The sequence below is a fragment of the Meles meles genome, chromosome 3 (assembly GCF_922984935.1).
Source record: "Meles meles chromosome 3, mMelMel3.1 paternal haplotype, whole genome shotgun sequence".
Classification (NCBI taxonomy): Eukaryota; Metazoa; Chordata; class Mammalia; order Carnivora; family Mustelidae; genus Meles; species Meles meles.
Genome location: NC_060068.1, coordinates 74770050 through 74794259, shown reverse-complemented (window position 1 = coordinate 74794259; position 24210 = coordinate 74770050). Strand labels below are relative to the sequence as shown.

At 37.2% G+C, this 24210-nt stretch overlaps 1 protein-coding gene across 1 annotated transcript in view; it reads right to left on the bottom strand.

The window, feature by feature from the left end:
* HAPLN1 (hyaluronan and proteoglycan link protein 1) overlaps window positions 1-23889 on the bottom strand; it is a 77281-nt gene extending 53392 nt beyond the window's left edge. The window contains exon 1 of the mRNA XM_045998796.1: window positions 23795-23889. The gene's annotated coding sequence lies outside the window, so the exon portion shown is untranslated. The remainder of the gene's footprint in view (window positions 1-23794) is intronic.
* Between the last annotated feature and the right edge of the window lie 321 nt (window positions 23890-24210).

The following is a 24210-nucleotide window of genomic DNA, read 5'->3' as shown; positions in this document are numbered from 1 at the left end:
ATTGTTAAGAAAGCTTTCAGTCTTTGGTAAACTGAAACTGAAAAGTTTGCTTGGGTGATAAATAGGATTAAATTCATTGGACATCTAGGTCTTTCCAAAATAGGATAAAGTGCTAAAGCATTGATTAGTGGATTTAGGTTTGTGCTTGACTTCCTATCGCAAAGAAACTAAGAACATTTGGGTCTGTTGCTAAAAATGTTTGTGCTTAACTTACTCATAAATTTGCTGTCTAAAGAATTCTGGTGTAACAGTTCACAATTGGTTACTACTTATTTTCACTGGAGACTAAGGTTTCTAAGAGTGTAAAATTCTGCTAAATGTAATTAAGCCCAATGGAAATAAGGGAAGCAAGTCTGTATGTGTAAGAAAGATCTAAGAAATGGGAATATATTTTTGATGAAAGTAAAAGAAAGTAATTTTGTCCTAAATGAGACTGGTTGTTTGGAGAAAAATGGCTTGGTACAAAATCTGAGTACGAAGGAAAGTTGTAGAAGGTTTGTGAAGGGAAATCTTTGGAAAGGTATTTTAGTCTGCTTTCTCTCAATTAAAAAGACAAAGTTTTCTTGAATTGTCACAGGTACTTTACACAAACACACACCCACAATTAAACTCAGCCAATTCCAAGCCCAAATATATACGCATCTTTAAGAAAGTATTTTTTTGTTCCATTGGATTTGTAGACTTTTCCCCTTTTAAAAGATAGAGATAGGAAATTCTGTATTAATAAACAAAAAAACCCACTAAATTACAATTCATTTTTTGTTTGCTTCAAAGTTAAAGAACTAATACTATTTTATATTTACAATATTATTAGTTCACTATTTTCTTCAAAGAGCTATTTTTTGTAAAAGACCACCCAGAAGTTTGAACTAATTGAGGAAGCAATCTTCAGCTTACTTAAGAGGAAAGATTGCATGGGACACATTCCTGGCACTAGTCCTCTCTCATATCTATTTGGATATAATGCAAAGGATAATCATTTTGAAAATACCTTGGTCTTTTCTTTTTGCCCTTAAAACCCCAAAGCACCCATAGTTAAGAATCTCGGATGCTTTTTTCAGAGAAATTGTTTCATAATTTGAGGTTTAGAAATGCCAGGAATAAACGAGCCACCCAAGGAGATCATAAAAGCCAAAGTCACAGATGTAGAAACAGGTTTTTAGTAGTGTGATGAATCTGAGTTTGGGGAAAGTGCAAGATGTTATTCAAAGTAGAGTATTTAGGCCATGGAATTCTCATTAGCTTTTGGTCATGAGAGAAACATCTGTAAATGAGGACTAGAAGGCTTTATGAAAAAAATATTGAGGGAACACATTGAAACCTAGAATAAGAAAAATGTTGGGTAACTTATATTTAGAACCAAGTTAATGCTGTTTTCTTAAGTACCATTGTAGCATTTTAGGATTTTTAAATATGAGTTTTACATATCTAAAGAGCCACAAGTCTTTTTTTATAGTTTTTTCCCCCAATTTTTCTTTCTTAAATTATGATATTTGTATGCCTTTAATTTTCTCCTCTCAGGGAAAAGCTATCCAATATAATACAGATGTTGGTAAAAAGTTGAAAACTATATAATTATTTGTTATATATTCAAACATGTTAAAATGATTAATTACCAAATAAATCCTTTAATACTATCCTGTTACCTTTATGAAAATAAGTCACATACTTTCCTTATTATAAGTTCCTACGTATGTGTGTATTATTTTAGAAAACTACAAAAATGAGGAAGAGCAAAAGTATGAAAATAAAACCATATAGAACTTCTGTTTCTGGGGGCACCTGGGTGGCTCAGTGGGTTAAAGCCTCTGCCTTCAGCTCAGGACATGATCCCAGGGTCCTGGGATCAAGCCCTGCATCAGGCTCTCTGCTCAGCAGGGAGCCTACTTCCTCCTCTCTCTGCCTGCTTCTCTGTGATCTCTGTCTGTCAAATAAATAAATAAAATCTTCAAAAAAAAAAAAAAAAAAAGAGGAGTCACATGCTCTACAGGCTAAGTCAACCAGGCACACTGAAAATTTTTTTAATGCTAAAATTAATCCAAAAAAGGAGAAGAAAAGAGGGGGAAGGGAATGAAAACAAAAATAGGCAAATAGAAAAATTAGCAAGCTGACAGATTCAAAACCAACCATATCAATATTTATGTTAAATGTAAATGATCCAGGAAAAACTATTAAAAGGCAGAGATTGTCAATCGACTTTAAAAGAAAGATTTAACTGTGTATTTCCTAAAAGATATTTATTTTAAAGGACAAAAATATATTAAAAATAAGAGGATGCAAAACCATATAACATGCTAATCTCAATAAAAAGGATGGTGGGGAGACTATATTAAAATCAAACAAAGTAGATTACAGAAAAAAAATATCAGCAAGGAAAAGAGCATTATTTCATAATGATAAAGTGATAAAATCTTTAGTAAGGCATTATAGTCTTAAAAATGTATATCCCTAATAACATGAAGATTTTAACCTGATACAACTGTAAGGAGAGATTAGAATATCTCTTTATCAGTAATTTATAGAGTAAGTAGTCAGAAAAATCAGTAAACATGTAAAAGACTTGGAAACTATAAATCAACTTGATCTCATTGATAGTGTACAACATTCTTTCAATAACAGCAGAATATACATTCCTTTCAAGTGTATATCAGGCATGTACCAGGATTCTACAAGATATTACATTCTAGGCCATAAAATAATTCTCCATAAATGTAGAAGGATCCAACTCATGCAAAATATACTCCTGACCATCGCAGAATTAAGTTAGAAATCAATAGTAAAAGGAGAGATGGATACATAGATCAATGGAACAGGATAGAGAGTCCAGAAATAAACCCAAACTTATATGGTTAATTAATCTATAACAAATGATGCAAGAATATATAATGGAGAAAAGACAGTCTTTTCAATTAAATGTATAGGGACATCTGGACATCTACATGTGAAGAAAGGAAGGAAGGAAGAAGGAAGAAAGAGGGAAAGAAACTGGATCACTTTCTTATAAAATATGAATGAATTCATTCAAAATGAATTAATGACCTAAATGTTAGACCTGAAAACATAAAATTTCTAAAAGAAAGAGATGTAAGCTCTTGGACATTACCCTTAGCAACTTATTTATGGGTATATCTCCCCAGTGAAGGGAAACAAAAGAAAAAAAAATTGGTTGGGACTACATCAAAATTAAAAGCTTTTGCAAAGCAAAAGAAACTATCAGTAAAATGAAAATGCAACCTACTGAATATGCAGAGAGATTTGCAAATGATATATCTGATGAGGGGTTGATATCCAAAATAGATGAATAACTTATAGAGCATAACACCAAAAAACCCCAAATAACCTAATTAAAAGTGGGCAGATGAACTGGAATAGACCGTTTTCCAGAGAAAGACATTCTTTCCAAAGAAGACATACAGATACTCAACATCACTAATCATCAGGAAAATGTAAATCAGAACAACAATGAGATACCACCTCATACCAGTCAGAATGGCTAGTATCAAAAAGACCAGAAATAAAAGTTTTCGTAAGGATGTGGAGAAAAGGGAACACTTGTGCACTGTTGGTGGTAATGTAAATTGTTGCATCCACTGTGGAAAACAGTATGGACACTCCTCCAAAAATTAAAAGTAAAACTACTATATAATCCAGTAATTCCACTAGTCAGTGTTTACCCAAAGAAAACAAAAATACTAACCCAAAATGAATACCACCACGTATTGAGGCACTATTTACAATAACCAAGATATTTATTGGATACCTATCCAAATGTTTTAGCCAAATACAAATGCTCCTTTTATTTTTACTGAAATAAAACCAAATTGTATGGTATTTCAAAAAGTGATTTTTAGAAATACAAATCAAAACTACAGTGAGATACCACCTCACACCAGTCAGAATGGCTAAAATAAACCAGTTAGGAAATGACAGGTGTTGGCAAGGATGTGGAGAAAGGGAAGCCCTCCTACATTGTTGGTGGGAATGCAAGCTGGTGCAGCCACTCTGGAAAACAGTATGGAGGTTCCTCAAAAAGTTGAAAATAGAGGTACCCTACTACCCAGCAATTGCACTACTGAGTATTTACCCTAAAAATACAAAGGTAGTAATCTGAAGGGGCACGTGCACCAAATGTTTATAACAGAAATGTCCACAATAGCCAAACTATGGAAAGAGCCTAGATGTCCATCAGCAGATGAATGGATAAAGAAATTGTGGTATATATATATAATGGAATATTATGCACCCATCAAAAAGCTGTAATCTTGCCATTTGCAACGACGTGGATGGAACTAGAGGGTATTATGCTAAGTGAAATAAGTCAATCACAGAAAGACAATTATTGCACGATCTCTCTGCTATGAGGAATTTGAGAGGCAGGGGGTCATGGGAAGAAGGGAGGGAAAAATGAAACAAGATGGAACCAGGGAGGAAGACGAACCATAAGAGACATTATCTTAATTTCAGGAAACAAACTGAGGGTTGCTGGGGGGGGTGGGCGGGTGGGGTGAGGAGGGATAGGGTGGCTAGGTAATGGACACTGGGGAGGGTATGTGCTATGGTGAGTGCTGTGAATTGTGTAAGACTGATGATTCACAGACCTGTATCCCTGAAACAAATAATACCTCATATGTTAATAAAAATGAATTTTAAAAGAGTGATTTTTAAAAATTGAATCTATGATAGGCACCTTTCCGTTTCATTGACTCTTCTTTTACATGGATGCCAAAACTTTATGCGTATAAAATATATATGCCAAAGATATTTTAAACAATTACCTATTTTTGGATATTTAAATATTTTTATTATTTTTCATAAGACATTGTGATAACTATAGGTAAGTTTTTAGCAGTCTGAATTTATTTTTTCAATTCTACAATGTGAAATTACTAAGTTAAACATATACATCCACAAAATTGTGCAACCATTACAGCTATCTACTTCTGAAACATTTTGTTACTTCTAAAAGAAATTTTATAACCATGATGGTCACGCTCCATTCTTTGACAACCACAAATCTATTTTCTGTCTGTATGAATTACCTATTCTAGCCTTTTCATATAATTGGAATAATACAGTATGTGGTCCTTTTATGACGGGCTTCCTTCATTTAGCATTATGGTTCATGATTCATCCATCAAGGTTCATCCATTCTGTAACATGTGTAAGTCCTTCATTTTTTTTCGTAGTCCTTTGTATGAATATGTAACATTTTGCTTATCCATTTAGAAGTTGGTAGATATTAGGGTTATTTTTTCACTTTTTGCCTCTGATGAATAATGCTGATATGAACTAGTAATGGAATTGTTCTTCACCCATTTAACATTCCCACAAACAATGCACAAGTGTTCTAATTTCTCCATGTCCTCACTAGGACATGTTTTAATTAAACAAATTATTATGTGTCTTTTTAATTATATGGGTATGAAGTAGGATCTCATTTTTTTGTTTAAGATTTTATTTATTTATTTATTTAAATTTTTATTTTTAAAATTTTAAATAACATATAATGTGTTTTTATCCCCAGGGGTACAGGTTTGTGACTCGCCAGGTTTACACATTTCACAGTACTCATCATAGCACATACCCTCCCCAATGTCCATATCCCCACCACCCTATCCTCTCCCCACTCCCCCCAGCAACCCTCAGTCTGTTTTTTGAGATTGAGTCTTTTATGGTTTGTCTCCTTCCCGATCCCATCTTCTTTCATTTTTTTCTTTTCCTACCCCCCCAAACTCCCCATGTTGCATCTCCACTTCCTCATATCAGGGAGATCATATGATAGTTGTCTTTCTCCGATTGACTCACTTCGCTAAGCATAATACCCTCTAGTTCCATCCACGTTGTCGCAAATGGCAAGATTTCATTTCTTTTGATGGCTGCATAGTATTCCATTGTGTATATATACCACATCTTCCTTATCCATTCATCTGTTGATGGACATCGAGGTTCTTTCCATAGTTTGGCTATTGTGGACATTGCTGCCATAAACATTTGGGTGCATGTGCCCCTTCGGAGCACCACGTTTGTATCTTTATGATATATGCCCAGCAGTGTATTTTTTTTTATTTGAGAGAGAGAGCACCTGTGTGCACGGGGGAGGAGTGGGATGGGGGGGAGAGGAAGAGGTAAAGAATCTCAGGCAGATGCCACACTGATCCCTCTCAACATGGGGTTTGATCCTGAGATCATGACCTGAGCTGAAACCAAGAATCTGCCACCCAACTGACTGAACCTTCAGGCACCCCTCATCTTGGTTTTATTTGCATTTTCCCAGTGATTAATGATGTTGAGCAACTTTTCATGTGTTTATCGCTCAGTTGTATAGCTTCTTGGGAGAAATGTCTATTTAAGTTCTTTGCCCTTTTTTAGGGACGCCTGGGTGGCTCAGTGGGTTAAAGCCTCTGCCTTCGGCTCAGGTCATGATCCCAGGGTCCTGGGATCGAGCCCCACGTCTGGCTCTCTGCTCCTCGGAGAGCCTGCTTCCTCCTCTCTGTGTCTGCCTCCTTGCCTACCTGTGATCTGTCTTTCTCTCTGTCAAATAAATAAATAAAATCTTTAAAAAAAAAAAAGTTCTTTGCCCATTTTTAAATTAAGTTTTCTTTTTGTTGTTAAGTTGTAAGTGTTCTTTATATATTTTAGATACCATTTAATAGATACATTATTTGAAAATATTTCTTCCAGTCTATGCGTTGTCTTTTCATTTTTTAATTTTTTATTAACACATAATGTATTATTAGCCCCTGGGGTACAGGTCTGTGAATTGCCAGGTTTACATACTTCACATCACTCACCATAGCACATTTTCTTAACATTGTCCTTTAGGGGGCGCCTGGGTGGCTCAGTGGTTTAGGCCACTGCCTTCGGCTCAGGTCATGATCTCAGGGTCCTGGGATCGAGTCCCCCATCGGGCTCTCTGCTCGGCAGGGAGCCTGCTTCCCTCTCACTCTCTCTGCTTGCCTCTCTTCCTACTTGTGATCTCTCTCTGTCAAATAAATAAATAAAATCTTAAAAAAAAAACACAACATTGTCCTTTAGAGCACAAATATTTTCAATGTTGATGAAGCAAAATTTTTCTAATTTTTCTTTGGTTGCTTATGCTTTTACTGTCATATCTCAGAAACCATTGCCTAAACCAAGATCATGAATATCCATTCCTTTGTTTTCTTCTATGAGTTTTATAGTTTTAGCTCTGACATTTAGGTGTTTGATCTATATTAAATTAGTTTTGTGTATGGTATGAGGTAGAGGTCCAACTTAATTCTTTTGTATGTGGCTATTTAGTCGTCTCAGCATCATTTGTGGAAAAGAATATACTTTCTCCATTGAATTATCTTGACAGTTTTGTTGAAACTGTGCTATTGATTTTTAAAAACTTTTTGAATATTAAGGTACTGCTCCTTTTGTCTTCAATGCATATTGAAAGCCTTTTCCCTTCATTTTGATCTATAGTGTTTTTAATGAATAGAATTATAACCATTTATGTTTACTAAATATATTAGTATTTTCCTCAATGATTTGTTCTGCCACTATTGGCCAAATATTCACTTATATATCCCTCCAGTAGTCGTTTATGATAAATAGCTATCAACTTTTTATTATTTTATATGGTACTTAACATGTACTTTTTTGGTAGATTCTTAGAACTACAAACACTATGAGAAAAATGCTATCAATCATTCTATTTTAAAATGGATAATAAAACTCAAGGCTTGAATGATTTGCACAAGGCATGCAGCAGCATCTACACTGTAAAATCTGAGTTCGAATTTAATGCAGGTCTACCTGAATCCATAAGACAAATTCCAAAATAACTAAAATACCTTAAATTGGAGCTTTGTCAGCATGGATATAAAAGTTTCCCCCAAACTATTCTAACTTTTTAAATCTATGATCTTCAGTTTTATTTAAGGATCAGAATCTTTCGATTAAGAGAAAGTATTATATTTTAGTACAGAATATGCTATTTTAATCTTTAAAAACAAGTTAAATAAATTCCCATGTAATATGTTGGATAAGAAAAATCAAATTCACTGTTGTGTGTAAATTATCAATAAATGATTAAAAAATAGAATGCTAAGTCAGTAAAACATAAACTTTGTCAGAATGTATAAAATAGAGTTGAGGTTTTCAAATACACAGTTCAAGTTGCAAATTGTCAAGGCCCAGGATGCCGTTGGTTTACCTCAAAGAGAAATCCTATGGGCGATGCAGAAAGAACCATGAAGTAACCAAACACATGTAAAATATTCAGTGTGGTGTAGCTTACCATCAGTAAACTACTGATGGAGTTTTTGTTTGTTTATTTTTTGGTTTGGGGTTTTTTGGGTAGAATTTATTCCTTCTGTTCTCCATCTCCTTCCATACTGCCCCTTGAAATAAGCTTCCAATCCTTGTTGCACTTTGTATCTCAGTCCATACGCAAAGGCTTTACAGCATTCAAATGTGAATATCTGGCCTTATAAATAAAGATCCAGTCTGTTTTCATCTCCCTTCCCTTTTTAATTTTCTGTTTAACCAATTAGTAGTTTGCTAAGAGCAGAGAATCTTGAAGGAGATTATTATTATTTTTTTATCAAACGTGTCCAAAATATTTTAGGTGAATTTATACGATGACTACTATTGTTAAGGTAACTTATATAGAGCCCGCTCATGCTGAATGATACCCTACGGTTGTCCTTAAGGAACAAATCTATAGCTCAAACTGTAAATCACCAAGGTCCAGGTTGCCCTTGTTTTATCTCAAGAGTGATGCTGTGGGCTATGTAGAAAGTTGCTCCACTCCAGAACAGTCTTCCGTAATCAAAGGATTGTCAGCATTACACAGAGCACAAATGCAATTATATCAAAATCTCAACTTCACAGGCAGTCAGTACATTGTAAGATGTTTTGTGTATGCTTAAATAATTTTCGATTATGTATCAGGGCACAGATAAAGGGAAATGTTTTTACATAGTCCATTCAAACTTGAATTTCCTGTAGTGTTCACCCATGCACTAAAAATTTGGATTTGCAATTCATGAGAACATTCTGATACATAAATGAAATGTATAAACAAAAAAAAAAACCCAGATTCTTCCTATATTTAATAGTAAATCAATGCTGTTCCATAGTTTAGTATAATAGGCTTAATCAGCAACTGATTAAAATGCTGATAGTAACAGGAGCATAGTTCAAACTACACTTCTACTTTACCATTGGGAGCAGAACCCAAGAATTCCTTCTGCTGGCAGGCAACACACATGCTCTATTTAAAACTACATTTATTGGGATGCCTGGGTGGCTCATTTGTTAGCATTTGACTCCTGATTTCGGCTCAGGTCATGATTTCAGGGTCTTAAAATCGAGCCCCGTATAGGGCTCCACACCGGGGTTGGAGCCTACCTAAGATTCTCTTTCTCCATCTCCCTCTTCCCCCCTCCCCAATGAATGAATGAATGAATGAATGAATGAATAAAATAAAACTACCCTGATCGACTCTGCTGAATAGAAAACCAGGATTTTTAAAAAGTGGGAACTCTGGTGTTCTAGGTACTGTAGCTGTCTCATCCTTGAGGGACCTTTTCTCCTCCTATCCATTTGAGGTGGCAGTTACTGGCCCAGAGAAAATCCATAGAATAATTGCTATCTAGGAGTCATAGATTATTTACTTTTTATCCTTAGCATGGCTATTTTCATGCTGGTGCAGGCAAAGAGGGATGAGGGGAGACAGTGCATTTTTTTTTTTTTCAGAGAACATATAGTAATGCAAATTAAGAACACATTTTGCTTTTTATCAATTATAGTAAATCAGTATTTCCCTTTAACATTGAGATCTCAAACTCCTTGTACCATTTCGGTTTACCTTTTGGGAATTCATGCAGTACCACTAATGGTAACTATTAGACCACGCTACAGGTCAACTTTTGATATGACCTAACATTTCATGGATGCAGATGTTTAAATGATGATACATTGCTCTCCTTCTGCTATCTGAAGATTAATTTGAAATCGTAACAACACGTAATGAGAAAGTCACAATAAGGGAATGTAGAAGATCAATGCCTTCTATTTCGAAAATAAAGGTTTTCAACTCTGCATTGACATTTATTTTCCATTTCTCTGATGCACCAGCTATTTGTTTAATAAAAGGAGACCTTTCCAGTGACAACAACATTATCTTTTTCATTTCTATAATTCTGTGAGAACTCTCAGTCAGGAGGTTTGCTTTCAAGTCCAGTTAAGATAAATTAGGTTTCTCCTTTTAGTCATAGAGTTTCAAGACTCCTGTAAAGAGAATACCAAGAATAATTGCAAAGTGATCTGCAGAGTTTGAGACGATGTGCCCCCCAAACAAACTTTTTTTTTTTTTAAAGATTTTATTTATTTATTTGACAGACAGAGATCACAAGCAGGCAGAGAGGCAGACAGAGAGAGAGGAGGGAGCAGGCTCCCTGCCAAGCAGAGAGCCCGATGCGGGGCTCGAACCCAGGATCCTGGGATCATGACCTGAGCTGAAGGCAGAGGCTTAACCCACTGAGCCACCCAGGCGCCCCCCCAAACAAACTTTTATAGAACAAATCATACTGTTTTGCGTTTAGAAGTGAATTGCCCAAATATGAACTAGGAAGATCATAAACTTATCCAAGGTAGCTTCACGGGACCAGACTAGGACAAACAGATGAGAGTTAAGGGACTCCATTTTACACAATATCAGGAAGAACTTTTTGGGAAGTCCTCTAAAAGTGAAAAGAGTTGCCCTGAGGAAGACCTAGCGCTTTCGCCACTGCAGGTGTTGAAGCAGATCAACACTTTCTGTCACGCTAGGGATTCCTGCGGTGGGTGGAACACTGGAACAGATTGGGTCCTTTGAATCTGATTCAAATCTAGCATTTTGAGGTCAAAACTCTTAAGGAGTCAGGTGGATAAAATGATCTAGTAACAAGGAGTGTCTAAATTCGTGAAAGATGCATCGATGGTTAATTATAATTTATTAAATAGAAAAGTGTGCCAAGTAGAGTAATGGTGGTGCAAATAAAATATTAGGAGGGAACTGAGAAAAAAGTGACTTATTTCGGTCAGCAGTACAATGTAAGGTTGCCCAGAGGAAGTTTTTTCTATTAATGATCCTGGGAGGAGCCATAGTTCAGGTGGGAGGGTTCAAGTGTGAGGGATTCCTCCAGAGAGAAGTGAATGCACAAAGAATTAGAGCAAAACTGAGAGGAAGATTGGAAAGAGGGGTGCCTGCGTGGCTCAGTTGTTGGGCATCTGCCTTCGGCTCAGGTCATGATCCGGGCTTCCTGGGATCGAGCCCCCCATCCAGCTGGTCGTGAAGCCTGCTTCTCCTTCTCCCTCTCCCCCTGCTTTTGTTCCTTCTCTCACTGTCTCTCTCTCTCTCTGTCAGATAAATAAATAAATAAAATCTTAAAAAAAAAAATGCCAGGCTCAACTAGCTTCCAGCTTTGAACACAAGTAGGAAGTGGGTTAAAAAAAAAAAAAGAAAGAAAGAAAAAGAAAGTTTGGAAAGAGAGGATAGGTATTCTGGAGCCTTTAATTATCATCATCTTTGTGATAAATTTGCATTTGCTTTGGTAAATTTGGTAAATGCATTTGCATTTACCAAGACCTGCCTTTCACGCGTTAAGCAAATAGTTATAACATTGTAAAATATCCTATAAAAATCGTAAGTTTGTGATCATTACCTTGATTTCCTCTCTGTAATTTAAAGTAACTTTCCATAGTGATAAAGTTACAAAGTTAGGAAGCTTCTTCCCTCACAAGGGGGAAAAAAAAAAAGAAATGATGTTTTAAATCATATACTTAGTTTGGGTTTGCTCACAAGATCCATTGGGTCCATGATTCAGTGCAAGTGACTGTAAAATACAGGTGGCAGTTTGTGTTTCGCATGACTCTCTACTGAGTTCCATCCTTCAGTTATTCTCTTTAGAATTTTTTTCTAGGCAACTGGTGTCTGCACTTTCCACTTCCTCAACAATGGGGTATTCCAGATAATCAAAATAAATGCATAGATACCGTGAGACAGTGATACAGAGGGCTACAAACTTCCCAAACTCTTGTCCAGAATTTTTCCTAGACAGCAGTAGGAACGTACAACATCTGGAAATAGATTGCAGGAGCTGAGTTACCACGACAATGGATCAGTCCAGCTGCTTCAGGGAACAAGGGACAGGGAGAGCCCTGTGGGCTTGAAGACTACTCTCTCAGAGAAAGTAGGCCAAGAGGATAAGAGCTGTCCAGAATCCAGGCAAGCCCACCTACTGACTTTGGGCATTTTCTAATGGGGAAAGAAAAGCCAGATTTCCAACTGGCTAATTTTGCTACCTGTTCGTCTACCTGAAGTCTTTTGTTGCTGGAAGCTATTGATAGTCTCTCTTTGTTTTTGTCAGCATATTCTCCGTGCCATACCTGGGTGTAGGTGCTTTATTTTTATTCTGATATCTATCCTGTTGTGGCTTTGTGGTGCTTGAATCTGTGACATGGACAATCACAAGCTGTTATTTCTTTAAAAAATTGTTTCTGCCCCATTTACTGTTTCTCCATCTGAGATGGCAATGTCTATACCCCATAGATCTTTTACTCCCCTCTCTCTGTGCACCCCGCAGCCCAGTACCTTCCTCCCTTTCCCTCTTAGGTTTCAGTCTGCTTTTTGTTGCTGTTGTTACTGTTGTTGTTATTGTTTTTCAGACCTATTTTTCATTTACTAATTACCTCTTCAGTGTGTCTTAACTTTTTATAAACTCATGTATTGAGTTCCTCACTTTAGTTATTACAATTTCTTAGTTTTAGAATTTCCATTTAAGTCCTTTTTTTGCAGTGTCCTATTCTTTGGTGAGATACTCTTAGAGTCTAATTTCTTAAACATATTACTCACACAAAATCTGTATCTGGTAACTTTGATATTTAGATCTCCTATTGATTGTTCTCTATTTTCTATTTAGTATCTTGATTTTTTTGTTTGTGTGTTTATTTAGTCCTCTTGGTCCTGTCACCTGGTGTGCTGGGTAATTTGAGATGAGGGGAGGTGAAACTGGAAATGTAAGCTAGAACTGGTCACTGAGAACCTTGCAAATGATTTTAAATAGTTTGAAGTTAATTTTCACAGCAGTAGATAGGTGTTGAAGGGCATAAGCAGGCAACCATTTTCAGGTTTCATATCTTTTTGTCTTAAAAATATATAATTCTCCCTAATCTTGAGAAACATTACTCTAGCTTCAGTGTGGAGGAATGCATCAGAAAGCAAGAAGATAGGAGAGGCAGAAACCAAACTGTAAGGTTTGCAGGAATTCGGGCAAGAGAGGACAGTCACCAGAGGGTAAGGTTTATGCTAATGGAGATAGAAAAGGGTGTATGTATTCAAGAGATATTGATGAGATACAATCAACACGGTGATGCCTTTCTTTGTGGTTTTGGAAACAGAGTGGAGAGAAAATGGTGTCATTTACTACAGTAGATAAAACTGGGAGAAGTTCACATTTACGAGAAAGAAAACATACTGAAAACAAATCATGGGTGATCCCAATGATGGAGCATTCTATTGGAATCATTGCTGGAGAGAGCACATTGCTGTGAATTGAGGGGTGGATAGGGTGAAGAGGTACGGAGTGACCAGAGGTAATTCATGAAGTGTGGTTCTGATGGGAAGGAGAAAGATTGGTAGAATGTATGTGAGATTAGGGAGAATTATATATATATATATATTTTTTTTAATTTAATTTTATTTTTTCAGTGTTTGAAGATTCATTGTTTATGCACCACACCCAGTGCTCCACACAACAGTGCCTTCCTTAATACCCACCACCAGGCTCACCCAACCCCCCGCCCCCTCCCCTCCAAAACCCTCAGTTTGTTTCTCAGAGTCCACAGTCTCTCATGGTTCATCTCCCCTTCCGATTTCCCCCAATTTACTTCTCCTTTCCTTCTCCTAACTAGTCCATCAACATGTTTTTCCTTCTGCTCCATAAGTAAATGAAACCATATGATAATTGACTTTCTTTGCTTGACTTATTTCACTCAGCATAATCTCCTCCAGACCCGTCCAGAGAATTATATATTTTTAAGACCAAGAGATATGACCATGATTAAATGCCATTAGGAAGAAATAACCAGAGTGGGAGAGGTTGAAGATGTAAGAGAGAAAAAGCTTAATTAATAGGGACTATCTCTGAGAAGACTGGGAGACATGGGATCTAGAGCTCAGGGTATAATATCTGCTTTAGGCTCTTAGAGATAAAGAGTATCTTTTTCTCCTAATAGAAGGGGGAAAAATAATGGGGCTGCTGGTGGTCAAGGACTTGTTTTGGTGGCAGGACAGTGACAGAATTCTTCCTAGGTGGCTTCTGTTTTCAGGATGAATTAGGGAGGCCTGGACATCTGCTACAGGGGGTTTAAGAAACAAAACTTTTAAGAAATATGGTAGAACTGCCACACAGCATTAAAGATTCAGCTGAAGTCAGATACCGTGGTTATCTAGTGGCCCATTCTGCAGGGTGATATGCGTTATTCCTAGCAGTTCCCAGCAATTTAGAGAAAGTGTAGAAGAAGTGGGGCAATTAGATTTTCCTAAAAAAGGATTTGGGGTTGGTGGTTTCCTTTGTAGACAATAGGACAAAGGCAGTGAGAATGTGGGCAAGCTGATGGACAGTGGAGGAGAAAGTAAAAGGGAGTAAACAGAAGAAAGAAAAGAAGTCAGAGATGGCAGTTCCAGGTGATTTTGATGGACCAGTAGTCCGTAAATCCAAGTATTCTAGTTTGGATGACTGGGACTATGATGATTTTTATCTTATATAATAAGGCCCCCAGTTTGGTTGACAGAGTCTTGGTCTATACCACTTTGCTGGAATAATTAGTCAGGCACCCCATTTCATTTTCAAAGTGTTCTCGTTTAGCTGATAAATTATATGGCCTTGGTATCTATATAGAGATGCCATAGACCAGGCTTGGTAGACAGACTATGATAAGTTCAGCTTTGGACATGTTACGTTCCAGTATTTATGGGAAATTCAGGTTGAAAGGTCAAGTGAAGTTAACGTACATGCAGATACAATCGAAATTCAGTCATAAAACATAAAGCATTACTAAATGACTTATAATTATCTTACGAATCATTTACTTATTTGCAGACAATATATGAAACTTCTAGGAAATATGTGCATTAAATACCTGAGAGTCCTTTTTAAGTATAAAATGTATGGCATTCTTTGGCAAAGTGAAAAATATTAATCACCTGAGGAGTAATTTTAACTTTGAGTGGTTGGTCAATCTGCAAAAACATATTGATGGACGGGTGAGGTTGAATTATACCTCAACACATCACCAGGTGGCAGTATAACTACAGTCTGACATAATTAACAAGGGTAAGGCTCCCTTTCAGCTATTTCTGCAGTTAGAATATTTGGGAGTTTATACCCCCACATTCATACACGTATGTATGTATGAATGGAAGTTTTTTCATTTAAAAATTATTATTGCCAGCTTGAAAAGGTGAAAATTAAAAAGTTTAATTTTTAATATATACATTATTTTTTAAAAGATTTTTTGTTTATTTATTTGACAGAGATCAGAAGTAGGCAGAGAGGAAGGCAGAGAGGGGGGGGGGAAGCAGGCTCCCTGCCGAGAAGAGAGCCCGACGTAGGGCTCGATCCCAGGACCTGAGCTGAAGGCAGAGGCCCAACCCACTGAGTCACCCAGGTGCCCCTAATATGTATATTATTTTAAAACATTTTAGATAAACTAAATACATGATCACTAATATACCATGGCATTCTTAATATAGTCATTAGTATACAGGTTATATATAAAAAACACTATTGTTATAGATGTTTGATACATTTGCATTGATTGGTATATCATAGTTAGGTAATTTTATTTTGATTATCTTTTTAATACATTTAATTAGTGAAGATAGATTCAATAACGTCATTTGTTGACTTTTGGGAGAGTGTTCAGAAATTTCATGGGGAAATTCTTCTTTGCCGTATTCTGTAATAGTAACTTCAAGTGTAGGGTATGGTTATATCCCGTTTAGCCAATAAAAAATACAGGACACCCAGCTAAATTTGAGCTTCAAATGAAAAACAAATAGTCTCATTGGCATAAGTATGCACCATGAAATATCTGAGACATACTTATACTAAACATTATTCAATTATCCGTTGGATTTTATATGGCAGCTCTAGTATGGGGGGTGGAAGGAAGGAAAACTGGGGGGAAAAAGCAAGTTGCTGGGAAAACCAGAGAAATCCAGGTTTCTGGGCTCCAATTTGCTCTAAGATGCGGAGGTCTTCAAGATCAAGGAACTAGGAAAAGAATTATAAATGGACCTGAACTAGGCTGCATTCTGTGGTGAGCTCATTTGTATGCTAAACTAAACAACACGGGCTAAGGTTAATCAGTACTCTGGTGAATTACCATCTACACCACACATTGATTACTGATTTTTAAACAACAAAATGCAACAACATATATTTAAAGTCAGCTCCGTATTGGGCAAAATTGAATAAATAACTACAATTCAGGCATTTTGGGGTCTTACCCAGGTTCAGAGTTATCATTATGAAAATCAGTCATTAGAGTATCAAGGTTCAGAAATGCCATTTTCATTTCATTTAATTCAACAAACATGTCTGGCACCTTCTATATGCAGAGGACTAAGACTCTGAGCTATAAAGATTAATAACACTGATGTTATCCAACTCAGTGGGCGTTTATAGTTGATAAAACACAAGTTAAGATTATGCACAGACAATGGCAAAACTCATTTTTATCAGTTTTTTCCTGGGTTTCAGTTCATGGTCAGCTGTTTTCTCCTTTGTTCTTTCCTGGGTGATCTCTTTCCCTCTTCTGTATGATTTTCAACTGCCATTTTAATACCAAAGACTTCCAGAGCTCTATTTTCAGCCACAACTTTTCCCCTGTGCTAAAGATATACACTCAACTCACTCAACTCACACAAGTTCTTGGCTGTCCCCTTGGTTCTTCCTAAATTACAGTCCCCATATTCTCCCAGAAACTTTTATTCTTCCTTTATTCTTACTCTTAGTCTGTCACATTTCTTCGTGTTATTTTCTGCCTTTGAAACAGTCACACTATCCTTGACTTCTCTCTTCCATCCAATAGATGAATCCTTATTAGATCACGCCTGTCATGCCTACACTGGTCCGAGGCCTCTCTCAAGTCATTTCCAGCCTCTAGTCTTGCTTTCCTTAAATTTAGAGACTTTTTTTGAAATTATCAATTAATTCTATTTACAGTATTCATTTTATACCAATTATTATCTGAATCTGGGAAGATTTTATGCATTTAACAACAATGAAAAATCAGAAGACTAAAAAGGAAACAAAGGCTGAGTCCGGTAATGGCCTGAGGTTGGGAAGTGTTCTGACATCTGGGATATAGGCACTCAGGATAAAAGGCTGCGAGACCCCGAAAACCCCATGTTCTGCCCTGTACTGGGCACTGACAGCAACAGTAAGCATTGGTAGGGCACCTATTCAATTTCTGGCATCTAGATCTCCCAGATAGGTGAATAATACATACCAATGATCCCTTTCCTCTAGGCCGCAGGGGAGAAGGGGAAGGAAAGTCTCTAAATCTGGGTTATCGGTCCTGGTTTTAAAAAGTAGTGAGCATATCTTCGTGTAAGAACAGATCAGTACCTTGTAGGAGTACCAAACGATGGTGGCACAGTCAGTGAGAACACAAATCTGAAACAACTAATAAGATATGGCTTTCGTTATGCCGTATGTTAATTGAACATAAAATGGGAAGGAATTACACAAATGGCTCTGATTGCGTTCTTTATATAAAGGCAAAGCAGATCTTCATTCCCCCTCCCCATAGTTAGTTTTCCAGAATTTATAATCAACATCAATGTCAAAATTCCTCTGTAACCAATTGTAGTGAGGTACATTGCATTCAAAAGATGTTGACTTTGACCCATATTTTTAACACGGTATCTAATTCCTATGCTTACCCTATGCATATTTCGTCTTCCTCCCTCAGCTCCTTCACTTACAGGAGCCCTTGGACCAAATATGTGGCTTCCTGTTGTTCTCTCCCTCAAGACCTGGACACTTAGGGTGGCCCAAGGGCTCAGTCAGTGGCATATAAAAAGCTCTAGGTGCTCTCTCTGTCCAGGAGCAGAAACCTAAGCATGGCGACGAAGGGCTGGGAGGACTTGAGAGCAGGTTTTGGCAAAGTAAATGGAAGGGTTCAAATGGATGGGCTTTCCAGGTGGGAGAGGGGAAACCTGGTCCAGGCACAGCTCTGGGGAGATGGTGAAAGGACAGGTCGATCAGGCTCAGCAAAAAGGAGCCAGTCATTAACAGGACCCAAGATCCTTCAAGTTTCCAGAAACGGGCCTTGAGGGAGTCCCTTCAAGGTTCCAGAAACGGGCCTTGAGGGAGTCCCTCTAATCTCACATATGGAGTGGAGTAAATGAGAGATTGAAGACCATGGAGAACTAAATCAGCTTAATTACACGCTTTGGTGTAAGGATAGGAAGGCCCCTGAATGTTTGAAATTCTTTTCACAGAAAACAAAACATTTACTTTAGAGACATAAAAGGCTTGAAATGTAAATGCATGAGTGAAACTCATTCACACTGAAGTGTAATCAGTCAGTCAAGAAATCAATAAACCAGAGAAGTATCAGATCCTCTGGGAGTGGGGGTGGAGACGGGAGTCTTACTTTACGAGACAGAGGCAGGGTGGAAAGTTTGGATAAAGGCAAAGAAAAGAGACCCAGGAGACTAGGAAGGCAAACTTCACCTACGTGGCAAATTTTACTAGTGATTCATGATGGGCATCCATCTGTCTTCTCCACTAGCTTGTGAACTCCTTGAGCCAATGACTCTGCAACACCTAGCATGGTGCCTGGTGCAAATGGTAGGTACTAAATCATTCTGTGTGCAGTCTGAATTTTAGATGCAAACTGGCAGACAGCAACTGTGTGCAAATGAAGTTTTGCTTTTCCTGTCCATCCAAGCAGACAGATTATTGGAAGCTTTGCCCACCTGGAGGTCGGCAGCATCAGAGCTGCCCTCCCAAGCCCATCTGTGCCCACACAACCAAAAACCAAAGTTCTTATCCACTCAACTAGACGCAAACAAGGAAAATGATTTTAAAGATGCATGCTCAAAATTCTCTTAATACAAAAACTATAAGGCTAGAACTTTCTGCTTGTTTCTGTGTACCTCAGGATCTTGTAACCTTTTAGGTTCCTTATTACAATCAATTTTGATGTTCTGAATTTTTTAGAATGAATTTTCATGGTATAAAGTGAGGGTCCCGGCACACAGTGCTAGTACAGTGCCTGGCAAATAGCAAGTATTTCATAAATTTTTGTTGAATGAACAAATGAGTGCATGAACGATCAAATGAGGTGATCCCCAATTCAAAATAAGAGAGTCAAAATGAGAAAATCACATAGTATAGGTGGAGACTGATCCAGGATATTATCCATGAAACTGTATGGAAAGTTTTAGGAAAATCCAGATTTACCACAAAAATAATGTGAATGTTATTTAACTTAATTGGATTTTATTTAATAGTGTAAATGTAACTGGACTACCATAATTGGAATGTAGTAGCAAATCAAGTGATTTGTGTTCTCTCTGGGTTAAGGTAGTTTGGACAAAAGGGGAAATTTCTGTTGCCCTTTCCAGTCTGAGAACCAACACCTGAACTGAATGTAGCCAATGTTCTGTGACTTCCATTTGGGGAGTTCCTTTTGTTTGTTTTTGCTTTGCCTTGTTTTGCAAATAGCCTCCTGGCCTTCTAGCAACCCCCCTTCCCCCATCTCAGGCATCATTCTCTCACTCCCCTGTTAAACTAAAACAAATGAATAGATGCTCAAAATAGTCCAGCACCATTTGCTATTTTAAACAAATCCTGGCTGGATCTGCATGTGGCTAAGAACTCTTCACCACCAGCAGCCCTCTCCGGGTCCCCATCGCTGGGAGAAGCCATCAGGTGCACCTACTCCCTGATATCACGGAGAACCCAGGAGCAGCAGACCATTTTGGAGAGCTTGGCGGGTTCTTATTCACAAATTTGCTCTTGTCTAGTATCACTAGGCCATCTGAAACCATGAATGACACATTTCCAATCCATGTCTAAAGTTCTACTTTCACGGCCTCCGACAGGTCCTCGAAGTACAAGTATGGGATTCATTCTAAATCACAAGGATGGTCTGATGAAATTGTCAACAGGATGGTTTGTTTCTGGTGGATAACAACTTGTTGGAAATACGAATTAAGATAATATGCTTTCTTTTACATGATTGATAGTGTTTCCAGCCACCACCTCTGATTGACTCAGGCTATAATTTTGTGGCATTAATGAAAAAGGACTTAATGAGAGGGTTTCCTTCTTTCCCCATGTAGGTTTCACTGCCATACACAAAACCAAAGTGCCCTAACTAGGAAGATTCCATTCTACACCAACAGGCCCAACTCGATTTGTGGATTACACCCCTAGAGCTCACTCAGCAAGTAATATATTAATCCCCCCTTTTTTTTTCTTATGGAGGCATTTTACCTTCTGATGTGAATTTCAGAACTTGTCTTGATTAATGCTGATGTGCTGAACACTGTTGCCATTAAGTCATAGATCTTGCAAAAAGCCCCTTGGAATAATAATTCACACACCTCCTGAAGAAAAATTTTTCAAAATTCTCAGTGCAATATTCTGATGGATTAATCTAGGATATCCTGATGCTTCTTTCAAATGGTGGCTTTCTTCCTAGGATTTTCTTTCTTTTCTAGGACTTTTTTTTTTATACTATCATGTCAATTTAGTGAAAGTAGTGTTCCTGCTTCAAAGCTTCATGCAAACAACAGATATTGAAAAAGTTGTTCTCTATCCTAATTTTTAGTGTTTAGGGCAATGCCTTTAGTAACCCCAAACAAATTTTACTATTATCCTTATACACTGAATGAAAAAAATCTAGAGAATATGTAATATATGTGAGTATCTGTGTGCTAGCCTTTTAAGCTAGTAATTATTTACCCATTTAAGCTCAGCAACACTGAACTTTACAGAAATGTATTTCCATATGAGAAACAGTGATTCAAGATTCAAAGTCTCCCCATCCTTTCTTGAACTAGGTCATGACATCTCTGTAAAAAAAAAACACATTGTCTATTAGAAGTGAGTTACAGTTATTAAACTATATCCTCATGGAGGTAGAGAGTTGATGGTAAATTACCCAGGAAAGAGTAAACTGATTTTAAATGCAACCACCGGGAATTTAATCAACAGTTAAGTGGTGCCTTGATTTTTAAATTATACAAAAATCACTTGCTGTATTTTCTGCTGTGAGCACCCACCCCAATGTCTGGCACGCAGCTAGTGTTCAATGTCAACAGAATAGAAGTCCCAAGTTTTTAGTGTGGAGAGGCTGGAGAGAAAGGCTTCTCTGACTCAACCACTAGGTGGCACACAGGGACCACGCTTCACACACTGAACCCTCACAGACCCTACCTTTCATGGTGTAAATCAAGAGCTGCATTATTAATTTATGCCATCACGACCACGCTACACCTAATATTTGTTTAACCAGCTGTTTCCTCTAGTTCCCCTTAACCACTATTGATTAAAATCCTAAGTATATTCGGGTTTCATCCCTCCCCATTTTCCTCCAACAATATTTTGTCACCTTTAAATAACAGACTAAGTACATTTAAATAACACAGACCAAGTACCATGGTTACTAATAATGAATCCAGGGTGTTGGAAAATTAACCAAAGGCAACGGAAGACTCTGATGTAAAAGTTATTTTCAAATTCGCTTTGCATTTTGTTGGAATTTTAATTGGTGGAATACCATTATCTTAAAAAAAGTAATCTGGAAAATAAAACATGCATGGAAAACAAGCAAAAAGGAAGTGAAAAGAAAAACCAACACTAGTGTTTTCTGGAAAAGGGAGTTATTTCCTGAAAAAGGATTTGTGTTCATTTTTCCAGAAATTTCTTTAACTCTTCAGAAAATACCAGTATTCTGCAACCAAGATGTTAAAATGCAGGACTTTGGTGAACTATCTACTCATAGAGTATCTTTCTGCATATTCTGCCAAATGTATTTATCCTGGATGTGTTACTTGCTCCCAAAAGAAGGAAGAGGAAGTGAAACCACTAGGGATATAATGAATTGATTCTTCTTTGTGAAAGTCTCTTCAGTACTTCTAAATTACAGTGTCAGTCATTCCTCTGAGAGACAGGGCCTGCTGACAATAAATAAATGGCTCGCTTTATAAGAACATGACGGTCTTCTCTTTTTTGTTTCTCATAGAAAGCTCAGACCCCAGGACACCTCTGGAACACTGGCCTCTGGGTACCTTCTCCCTGGGGGCCAGCAATCTTATGAGGTTGTTGGTTTTCTCTCACTCATTTAATTAAGTTTAAGGAAAATTACTTCTACTTATCTAGTTTTCCCATTTTAAGAGCTGTTTCCAATTTTGTGAAGAGGTTACAAAAAATGTAACATCTTCTCTCAGCTTAAACAATTAAATTATTGAGAACAGATAGCCACCAAATGACTGAAGACTAATAAATGCTCAATAAACCTCTGGCATACGTTTTATTTTCCTGAATGGAATAAAAACCTTCTTAATTAGTAGAAACAAATGGAAATGAAGGTAAACACTGATGTAAGAATTATCACTGTAAAAGTTACCAGAGAGAACTACTATGATACATTTTTGATAGAACACTGTTCCCACTTTATGATTGCATTGAAATATTGAAGTCACAGAAGTGTGTATAAAATTACTGCAATTCAGTACACTGAAATAATCAAATAGAATGTTACCAGAAACTACATTTGTAATGAATAAATATTACATTTCACTTAGAAATTAATTCATAGGCTTTATTTCTTAAAAACCGTTAGCTTCCAAGATGCCAGCCAGTATGTTTGATTTTATGACATCACATTGGAACATGTACAGGAACACTTTCCACCCTAAAAATTCCCAAATGTACTGGCCACTCGGTGTGTTTTTCCAGTGATAAATTAAAATAAAGCAACATATTTTCAAAATAATAAGCCATCTCATTTTGAACACAACAGTCAAATTCAGTGGAAGAAAACAACTTCATTTAAGCCCCAAGATTTGCTTAGAGTGGTGAACAGTCTCAACACATAAATCCTTTAAGCAACTTTTAACAGTAATCTCAAAAACTATGACTTTAAAATATTTTTCAGTGCCTTAAAATTAATTATCAACATCATTCAATGTATGAAAGGCATTGTAACTCTAAAATCTTAATTTCACAATTAACTGGAGGCATGTGGACCAAAATTTGTAACATCTCAAAGATTATCCATTTAACCGGTATTATCTATGATTACAGTAACTTTCTTTTCCACACAAACCTATATATTCTCTAAAACAAAACTCAAAAATCTGGAATGGACATTCCCATTCCTCAGCATTTCCTTCAACCTCTAACTATCCTTTTTTTCATCTCAGGTGCTATAAAAATGCTTGTTGAAATACAGATGGAAAAGCCACCACTTGGAAACCACGCGCATGCCAGATTTATAGTACCAGGAGCAAAAGCCAGGATACTAGAGTTAATCCTTACCCCAATCTAGACTGAGCTTTTTAATTGCAATCCAGGATTTTACCTGACAATATGACTCTTCCAAAAAAAGTTGAGATGTCATGTTAAACTCGAAAGAAAATAAGAAAATTTGTTTTAATGTATATATACATCATAATATGTATTGCTCTCTGAAATCTTCAAGGCACTAAGATTTGAGAGGAAGAGTGAAAAGTTTATGAAAGTTTTACCTTGTCCTGAAATCCAGAAGTTCAGATGCTCTCAAGTCCTGCTGAGGTTGGAGCCTGAAGATCAAGTGAAGCTAGCGCTCTTTCTCCTCACCTTAAGTTTGTCTCTGGGCAAGTGTGTGTGTGTGTGTGTGTGTGTGTGAGAGAGAGAGAGAGAGAGAGAGAGAGTGCGTGTGTGTGGTGGGTGTGTGTGTGTGTGCGTGCGCAGAATGTCTCTTTGTGGCACAGGATGGCAGAAGTCCTGGTCCTGGGAAGAAGGAGGCACTTTCTCACCAAGAGCAGAAGAAAAGCAAAGCGTCACCAGGAAAGTTCTCCTCCCAGATCCCCTAATTGCAGCCTAACGTGCACTTCATGCAAACTTCAGGGAGGAAGGGAGGGGCAGCTCTGTGCCCAGATCTTGTGAAACAGCAGCTTCTTAG